This window comes from Hordeum vulgare, chromosome 2H, assembly GCF_904849725.1.
Source record: "Hordeum vulgare subsp. vulgare chromosome 2H, MorexV3_pseudomolecules_assembly, whole genome shotgun sequence".
NCBI classification, from domain to species: domain Eukaryota; kingdom Viridiplantae; phylum Streptophyta; class Magnoliopsida; order Poales; family Poaceae; genus Hordeum; species Hordeum vulgare.
The window spans coordinates 66,782,924-66,791,988 of NC_058519.1; positions in this window are offsets into that span (position 1 = coordinate 66,782,924).

Sequence of the window (9,065 nt, forward strand, 5' to 3'; positions counted from 1 at the left end):
AACTCCAAGAAGATCAAGATTTGATGATGAATCTCATCTCAAATACCATTTCACTCGAAATGAATAAGTGTGGAGCACAAGGATGAAGAAAGAGGTGGCCAAGTAAGTGTATCACGTCCAAAAAGATGGTCACAAGTGTGCCACTTCATATTTGATTTTAAAAGATAAAGATCCAATTAAAGAATTGACATTAGCTACAAAGGGAAAAGAAGTGAAGAAGTAGATTGTTGAACGTCAATGTGCCAAACATGAAGAAAACAAGTTGAGAGTGCACAACATCATAAAGGAATTGTCGTTGGAAAAGGAATCATAGTTGAGACGCCCACTTGGCTTATCACATTGGCGAAATAAGGAATTAGAAAAGTTTAGTGCACAAGAGCTGAAAATGAGGAACATGACATGGGTTCCCAAAGGAAGAACTCAAAACATGAATGATGTGCAAGCTTACAATGCAAGAAGTGCAACAAAGCTGACGAAGGAAAAGAGTGAAAACTATCAACATCCAAGTCGAAGGTTTGATCAAAATCTTTGGTTCATAGATTATCCATATTCTTCAACTATGTGATTGGTGTCTATGCCATGGGATTCATCCCGAGGCATGATTGGTCATCCTTCATGGGATTATATTGATCATGGGTGCATTATAATTTCTTGTATCATGAAAGGGTTTTACCAAATCACTACACACTCGATTAGATGCACTTTTGTTGCTAATCTACATGGTTGATACATAATTATCGCCCTAAGCAGAAACACGGACGATACAAAATTATCGCCGTAAGCACATATAAATGGCAGATTGATTGTTGACATCATCCTTAGAACGAACACGATACAAATGATTTTTCGGTACGCTAGCTTTGCCAAAAATAAACAAGGAGCATGCGTTGACACCAGATTTTGGCATGACCAAAACCGTATATGGGTTGACCTCAAATTAAAATATGCGCTACATGAATTGTCTTCGTCTCATTGAAACATATGGTTTTTGATATAAAAATCATCTTAATCTGGAACTGTATGCAAAAGTTACAGCACGAGCAATGAACTGTTGTTGGCCGGACGAAGGGTCGAATGATTAAGACAGAGAAGGAGTATGCCTATGGCCGAATTATGTGGTTAGGTACCTGAATCATCTGGCTAGAGGCCGTACAAAGGGCCGGATGGTTATGGCAGAGAAAAAAAATCCGGCTTTGACCGGACATCCACATAGGTACCCGATCGTCCAGACAAAGTGTTGACAAAAAATCACATTTTCCGTGGTGCAGAGTTATAAAACAGTCCAAGACCCCCTAATATGACCTCAGATCGAAAAGTTTCGACATTAAAGTTGTTTGTCTCGTCAAAACAGTTAAATTTGTTTTTAGGGTCATCTTCATCTGACGTATTATTCGAAATCTGTAGCACGAAAACTATGCTATTACAGAAAATCTAGGCATGGCCGGATCATACGGGTTGCTAGCCGGATGTTCGGCCTGACAGTCGCAAAAAGTCCGTGTTATGTTAGAATTTGATGATTTGAACGGGTACTTATGTCATTTTCTTGTACGGAAAGTTTATCCATCTTTTATATAGACAGGGGGTAATGGTCGATTAAACAACACACAATAGATAAAACTCAATCTATCAATTTTTACCTTTATTTTCTTCCTTATTCTTCTTCTTACCCGTTCTTCTTTTGTTCTTCTCTTCGAGGGTAGCTATCCACGAGGCCCTAGGGGCAATCAGGTTGATCTAGGGCAACCCATAGCCACAACGCACCTTGACGGGATTCCTCTCAGACGTGTGAGGCTTCGGGTCTACAAAAGCGCCCGTCGGATTGCTTGTGTACCTTGCTTTCGGTCAGGTCTCCTTCGACGTGAGTTGTGGTGTATCGTCCCCGACATCGAGAATACACGGTGACATGTTCATGCGCGGACATTGTGCATAATAGAGAGGGCCTTGCAGAAATAGAAAACTACAATGAAGTTTGACCATGGCATCTTTTTTAACCTCACCTTCTTCTCCATTGTAGCAACCACCGAAGGAGGTGAAAAGCTCAAAAACTTCCATGACGCCTTCCAAAGTGTTCTCACAAAACCGAAAGAGTCACCCATCATTCGGAGGAGAGAACATCAATCGGGATCTCCCCTCTAGAGTAGGCCATCCCATGATGATCACTATAGGAAGACGAGAACGTGAACAATGTAAATGAAGAGGACGAAACAACCACCCATCACCAGCATAACTTCATAAACCTCGACACATCGGCGTCATGTGCACCAACACACATTGTTGGATCGAACCAAATACGATGGACTATAATAATCACGTGTTCTCCACCAACATTGGACACACTGCCGAAGCAGGAAAAAAAATAAAGGACCTATTACAACTCTATGAAACCATTGCCGCCATGAAGGAGACAAAAAACCGAGTATTTAACAAAAAAAACTACCAAAATTCGTCGACATGTGCTTACAAACTACCACTTTACAATTTTGTGACAAAAACTATCAAGTGTGAAAACTATCAAGTGTGAAAACTGCTCGCTAAGCCTCGGTAAAACGAGAATCTCATTGCCCGACCCCACTGTTTAGGTGCCAGTGTGGCGAAGCGCTCACGGCAAGCCATTAACGCGCGTGACTGCCCGTCCTTGCAGCCGCCCGCGGACCCAAGCTCCCGCAGCGCCCCCGCCCCTGCTCGCCTTCCCACGCCCACAGCCGCACCCTGATCGGGCTCGTCGCTGCCACGGCCACCGGATCCCGCAACCTTTCCTCCCTGCACGGCCCCGCCACCTAGCGAACTGCCCCGCGCCGCCCGTCGCCATTGCCTCGCCGTCAGCAGGCCTCCCTGTTGCCGTCCAGCCTCGTCGTCCGTAGATCCGGCATGCGCCGCCGAGGATCCGCCTGCCCTGAACCTCCCCGTGGCCCTACTCGCGCCGAAGCATCGCCTGCAGGTCGCGTCGTCTCCTCCAGATGCGACCACGCCGCCACCGTACTTCATGTTCTCCGCCTCTGATGAAGGCCGCCGCCGTCTCGATCTCTTTCTCGGTGACGGCAAACTTAACGGTGCTGACTTTTTCCGCCGTAACATGTGGGCCAACACTATCATAATCGAGTTTAAACGAACCAAATCGGGCGCCTTACATACTTGGTAGTTTTTAGACAATGATTAGTGAAAAAGTGGTAGTTTTTGAGACAAAATCGCAAAAATGGTACTCCCTCCGTTCCTAAATACACGTCTTTTTTGAGATTTTAATAGAGGACTACATACGAACTAAAATGAGTGAATTTATATTCTAATATATATATATATATATATATATATATATATATATATATCCGTATGTAATTTCTTAGTGAAACCTTTAAAAAGACTTATATTAAGGAATGGAGGGAGTAGTTTGTAGGCAAGATTCTACGAATTGTGCTAGTTTTTTTTTTGTTAAATACTCCAAAAAACCTAACAAAACAGGAAACACTAAGGGTGTGTTTGGTTGGAGGGATAGGCTAGGGTGGTTATGGGTATCCCCAACCAGGTGGCTGGGGATAGCCCTTTTTTTGTTTGGTTGTAAGGGTAGGGTTATTCTTTTTTCTTGTTTGGTTGGGAGGATGGATCCTCCCGCGCCGGCCGCCTGATGGTGTTATAGTCCCAGGGTAGGGTCATAGGCCTGCCCTATAGGTCCTACCCAAGGACTACCCTTCATAAAGGACAAGGCCCTTAGTCAGTTCCGACTGAATTAAGGACTTCCCATCATCCAGTCGGTGATGATTCCTCCATCATCCAGTCGGACATGAGCATTCGGAGCGTATCAAACTTACCGACTGGATTCCACTCTGTATATCGTAACCCCCCGTGTAGGGCAACGGTCATACGTTTTCATGTGCCGTTATTAGCATTTAAGACATACGCTACCTGTAACGTAGGCATTTATTCGCCATTACTCCACCCCTGTGCACCAAACCGTTGTGAAGGGCAGCGCACTCTATATAAGCCGCCCTCTCCCACTAGTGCACTGGTTAGCATTTTCACTGTAATCCATATTCCACTCGACATCAAGCTCCCAAGAGCACTAAGACGTAGGGCTTTTACCTCCACCGTAGAGGGGCCTGAACTCATACAACCTCGCCGTAGCTAAGGCTCTGCCCATCCTTTCGTACCCTACACATCTACTGTCAGACTTATACCCACGACAGTTGGCGCCCACCGTGGGGCAGGCGTCTAAGCGACTTCCGGCGAGTTTGCGGCTACATCTTTTCATCATGTCATCTAGTGGAGATTTGTGCATGGGTCATGAGATCCTCTTCGGCGCTCTCTCCTTCATCGTCGATGATTCGGCGTGGCTTCGGGATGCCCCTCTCGACGTCGAGGCGCTCCCCAGTCACGGGGCTACGCACTTCCGTGCCGGCGCCCGCGGCATCCTTCTTCTCCAGCAGTCGGCTCCGATGTCGATCTACGCCCCCGTCACGCGCCGCAACAAGCGGTCTCGCCGTCCGCGGCTCCAGCGTTGGGTGCAACACACCCAGGCGCGCCAGAACGCGTCTTCACAAGTGGCGGTCCTCGAGTCGGTTGTAGTTGCGCCGCCGTCCCAGCACTCGGACTCAGTTCCGACTGAGTTGCCTTCCGAGTACGTGGGTCGCGGGCCTGCAGCCGAAGTGCACATGGCCAATTCCCATGAAAGTCCCCGCCAAACCGGTCGGAACGAGCACGAGGTCGGCGAGACATCCGGTGCTCGCCGTCAGCCCCGCCGTTCTGCTAGTCGACGCACTCGTTAGAGCAACGTGGAGGTGTTCTGCACACCCGTCCTCAACTTGGCTGCCGCCGCTAAGATAGCCGATTCCCTCCAGCCAACTGATTCAGAGGTTGGCAGAGGGATCGAGCAGATTCGTGCCCTGTTGCACACGGCGCAGTAGCAGAATTCGCGGGTCTCCCAGTCGCACAACAGGATCCACAATGGTTCTGTTCACGCGAACACGCATCGGTTAGTTTTCAGCCCCGATTCTCATCAGGGACACAGAGGAGGCAGCCGTTCCATGAATCCCGAAGATCGTCGCCGTTCACGCACCCCTCCGTGGGGTGGGCCCTACGGGCCCCGACATCATGATGATCGGCGTTCGGTCGGTGACACTTATGATCCAAGGCTCGACGCAAGAGGATACATCGCCCAGAGGAAGGTCGACAAGAGCCGAGCCCACCGTGATGGTCCCGATAGAGACCGTCCGAGTGGAAGCAGGACCATCGTCTCTGGTCCCGAGTGTTTCAGTCGGGCCATCCGTTCGGCTGACATCCCTCCCAACTTCCGATTGGCGATGGGGATCAGCAAGTTTACAGGAGAATCCAAGCCAGAAACGTGGCTGGATGACTACCGAGTGGCAGTCCAGATCGGTGGCGGAGATGACCAGGTCGCCATGAAACATCTCCCCCTGATGCTCGACGGCTCGGCACGGGTGTGGCTGAACCAGTTAGCCCCTTCAAGCATCTACAGCTGGGCAGATCTGGCCGGAGTCTTCATCAGGACCTTCGAAGGGACGTGCAAACGCCCTGCTGGTCTCGTGGAGCTCCAGCACTGTGTCCAGAAGCATAATGATCCCCTGCACGAATTTATCCAGCGTTGGACAACCCTCTACCACACGGTGGAGAACGTCACACAGCACCAAGCAGTCTGCGCTTTCAAGGCAGGCGTGCGGTACAGGGACCTGTACCTGAAGTTCGATCGGACATGTGACATCTCCATGAGCAAGATGATGGAGATAGCAGCATGCTATGCCAATGGCGAAGAAGAAGATCGCATTCGTAGCGGCAAGCATAAAGCAGTCGCCGATGGAGATGGGAACAGCACTCGGAAGCAGAAGCAGAAAGCACCGTCCACTCCGCAGGCAGAGGCCCCAGCCGTTACCAATGCCAAGTTCAAGGGCAAGGGGAAGGCTCAGTTCACCCCCAAGAAGAAGCAGTTCGGAAACCACATCCTGCATCAGCCATGTCCCATCCACACGAAGATGGATGAAGAAGGCAACGCCATATTTCCGAAGCATACCACTCGGCAATGTCGCCTCCTGATCCAAGGGTTTGGCGAAGGGCAGCCGAGTGAAAAGGACAATGAACAGGATGAGGAGGACAAGGAGGATCCGTTCCCCCAAGTCCATGCAACACTAATGATTTTTGCTGACGTGGAAAGCAAGAGTCGACTGAAGCTGGTGAACACGGAGGTGAACATGACCACCCCAACCAACCCCACGTTCCTCAAATGGTCTCAGACTGCGATCACCTTTGACCAGTCGGATCATCCAGCACACGTGCCCACCCCAGGGAGGCAGGCTCTGGTCGTCGACCCGGTGGTGGAAGGAGTCCGACTGCGCAAAGTCCTCATGGACGGCGGCAGCGACTTGAACATCATGTACGCCGACACTCTCAAGGGGATGGGCATTCCGATGTCCAAACTTAGCGAGAGCAGCATGCAGTTCCACGGAGTCGTCCCTGGACGAAAGGCCAAGTCACTCGGCCAAATCGCGTTGGACGTCGTCTTCGGCTCCGACAAGAACTTCCGCAAGGAAAAGTTGACATTCGAGGTGGTGGACTTCCAGAGTGCATACCACGCGATTCTCGACCGTCCGGCGTATGCGCGTTTCATGGCTCGTCCATGTTACATATACCTGAAGCTGAAGATGCCAGGTCCCAAAGGTGTGATCACTGTCACAGGCAATCAGCAGCGGGCCGAAGAGTGTCTGCAGCAGGGATCGAGGATCGCCGATCAGCAGATGGCTGTCCTCGAGCTCGACGAGTACAAGAAGACAGCCGACCCCGCTGACTTGATGCATTCAAAGAAGCCAGCTTCGGAGTCCGCATTCCAGTTGGCGGGAGAAACGAAGAAGGTCAGCATCCACCCGACGGACGACACCGCTGCCCCGACGAACATCTCCACCACCCTCGATCCAAAATAGGAAGTCGAGCTCATCCAATTCCTCTGTGAGAACTGGGACATTTTCGCATGGAAGCCCGCTGACATGCCAGGTGTACCCACGGAGTTGGCTGAGCATCGACTGCATGTGGATCCTGCTGCTCGGCCTGTCCGAGAACGCCCGCGTCGGTCCGCCGCGCACAAGAGGAAGGCAATCGAAGAAGAGGTAGCTAAGCTTTTGGCAGCCAACTTCATTCGCGAGGTACACCACTCCGAGTGGCTCACCAATGTTGTCATGGTGTCCAAGAAGGACAAGTCTCTCCGAATGTGCATCGACTTCAAGCATCTCAATAAGGTCTGCCCGAAAGACCATTTCCCGCTCCCCCGCATTGATCAAATTGTCGATTCGACTGCGGGTTGCGAGCGTTTGTCATTGCTTGATGCCTACTCGGGCTATCATCAGATCCGTCTGTATGGCCCCGATGAATTAAAAACATCCTTCATCACCCCATTCGGGTGCTTCTGCTACATCACTATGCCATTCGGTTTGAAGAATGCAGGAGCAACTTTTATGTGCATAATCCAAAAATGCCTCCTTGACCAGATAGGTCGAAATGTGGAGGCGTATATGGATGATATCGTAGTCAAGTCACGCAAAGGTTCCGACCTGCTGACTGACTTGGCAGAAACATTCGCCAACCTTTAGGTACGATATCAAGCCCAACCCAGCCAAGTGTTCATTCGGTGTTCCCAGCGGAAAGTTACTCGGTTTATTCGTTTCTGAACGAGGGATCGATGTCAACCCCGAAAATATCGGGACCATCGTCCGAATGGAGCGGCCGGTCAGAATACACGATGTTCAAAGGCTCACAGGTTGCCTAGCGGCTTTGAGAAGGTTTATCAGTCGACTCGGCGAGAAGGCACTACCTCTGTACCGACTCATGAAGAAATCAGATACTTTCGAGTGGACACACGAAGCCCAAATCGCATTCGACGACCTCAAAGTCCTACTTTCCACCCAGCTGGTTCTTACTGCTCCGCTCAGTAAAGAACCCCTTCTTTTGTACATCGCGGCTACAAATCAAGTCGTCAGCACTGTTCTCACAGTTGAACGCGAAGAAGAAGGCAAAGCATACAAGGTTCAGCGGCTAGTCTATTATGTCTCCGAAGTCCTGACTCCTTCCAAGCAGAGGTATCCTCACTATCAAAAACTTTTTTACGGGATTTACATGACCGCGAAGAAGGTGGCTCATTATTTCCAAGACCACTCGGTGTCTGTCATTTCTGATGCTCCGTTGTCGGAAATCCTCCACAATCGGGACGCATCGGGCCGAGTGGCGAAGTGGGAAATGGAGATGTTATACTGCGACATCAAGTTCGAGGCCAAGAAAGCTATAAAGTCTCAAGCTCTGGCTGACTTCATAGCAGAATGGGTAGAACAACAGCAACCGACTCACATCTACTCAGCTCATTGGACAATGTTCTTCGATGGGTCCAAGATGTTGAATGGCTCCGGCGCTGGCGTTGTGATCATATCGCCAAAAGGTGACAAACTCAACCATGTGTTGCAGATTCATTTCGATTCCTCCAACAACGAGGCAGAGTATGAAGCTCTCCTTTATGGATTGTGCATGGCCATCGCACTCGGCGTCCGTCGCCTGATGGTCTATGGCGATTCCGATTTGATGGTTAATCAAGTGATGAAGGAGTGGGACGTAAGGAACCCCACCATGACTACATACTGCAACGCGGTGAGGAAGCTCGAGAAAAAGTTTGAAGGTCTGGAACTCCACCATGTTCCACGACTGAAAAACCAAGCAGCTGATGAATTGGCGAAACTTGGATCCACTCGGAGACCAGTCCCGAGTGATGTCTGCCTCGAGCACCTACACCTTCCCTCAGTTAAAGAAGATCCCTTCACAGAGGAACCAGTACAACCAAAGAGCTCGACAGATCCGACTGAAGTCGAGGTCCCCGCTATGGTTGATCTCATCATGGAGATTCTCGCTGTCATCCCCGAGTGGACTGTGCCGCTCATTGCGTACATCCTAAGGCAAGAATTACCAGAAGATGAGGTCCAAGTCAGGCAGATCGTCCGCAGGTCGAAGTCGTTCACCGTCATTGATGGCCAGTTGTACAAAGAAAGTGTTTCAGGCATCCTTCAACGATGCATCTCCCCTGAGGAGGG